This window comes from Nematolebias whitei, chromosome 11, assembly GCF_014905685.2.
Source record: "Nematolebias whitei isolate Nwh7 chromosome 11, NemWhi1, whole genome shotgun sequence".
In the NCBI taxonomy this organism is placed as follows: domain Eukaryota; kingdom Metazoa; phylum Chordata; class Actinopteri; order Cyprinodontiformes; family Rivulidae; genus Nematolebias; species Nematolebias whitei.
Genome location: NC_056508.1, coordinates 15,360,242 through 15,361,647, shown reverse-complemented (window position 1 = coordinate 15,361,647; position 1,406 = coordinate 15,360,242).

Genomic DNA, 1,406 nt, shown 5'->3' with positions numbered 1-1,406 from the left:
ACCTGAAGATTGAATAACGATTGAACCTGAACAGGGACTAAAGTGTGTTGTGTTGACATGCTCTGAGACTCGGAGCATCAGCTGTTACCTGTGGTGCCTTTAAGAAGCTCAGCACTGATTTTACTGAGTACAGAACTTAATGCTCCGCTTTGGACACTCCAATTATTCATAATTATAAGATTTAAGCTGATGAGGTTTAAGAAGATGATGTAAGTTTTTTAAATTATTATTATTAAACCCTTGTCTTGAAACAAAGGAGACCAGGGAAACATCTGAGGTCGGTCTGCAACATGTTTGAGTTCTGCAAAGTGTTTCGTGTTTGGTGTATATAAAGAATGTGCTGTCTGTGATGTTTCCACAAGGCTGACCTCTGCTGGAAGAATGAGAAAGACCTAAGATGAATTATTTTGCACACATTTCTATTTAAAGATAAAACTCAAATAATAGTTTCAATCCTTTCTGCACTATAATGTGAATCTTGATTAAATAACATGTATATTTTGTTATATACATATCTATATTTGTGCAATTGATTTACAAATAAAATAAACTTGTAATGATTTAGTAACTTGTTTTTTTATGGAGGGGTTTTGTTCAAACAACATGCACTAAATTTGTAAGGAGTTAGAATGAGTCCTGAGCTTTGGACCAGCTGCATGTAGTGCTGCAGACATCTCAGTCCTCTGTACAGTCTGCACCTTGGACACGCAGCTATAAAATCCCTCCAGAGGCTGTTTGCTGTTTTCAGGTTTGGTTGTGATTTGTGCAAACCTAAAACACAAAATGGTTTGTTGCAAATCTATTAAATATTCAACAAAATGCACAGAATATGTGTAGCGCGTACCACATAGCTAAAGAATTAACCAATAGGTTAGATTGAAATGTAGGACATTGGTTGGGGCCCTGGGAACGTTATTTGAAAGATAGCTGTACTAACAGCTTACAGGAGATACAACTTACTGTTTGTATTTAATTTAATGGTGGTGCCTCCACTTAGCAGGAAATTATGACTTTACATTTTTTTTACCCACTAAGAATTTACTTCTAATAACTGTAAATACATTCCCTTGGAATACAAAAAACACTTAAAGTAACTTTCAAATAAGACATTGATTCCTGATTTCAATTGAAAATACTTTTTAATGAGGGAAAAAATATATAAATAAGATAAAAACAAAAACAACTTTTTACAGAACTTTCAAACCCAAAATAACGCGTTGCAGGCCTGAATCGATGCTTGGGTGCATGGGAGCTAAAAACAAACAGTTTGTTCGCTCACTGAGCAAAATAAAATAAAAAGCACGTGTACTGGTTTAGTTTTGTACTCACAAATCTTTCAGAGTTTGAGATTGGATCAGGAAAAGTTAGATGTGGAGATCCCATATGGCACTGAGTAAAGTAGGCAG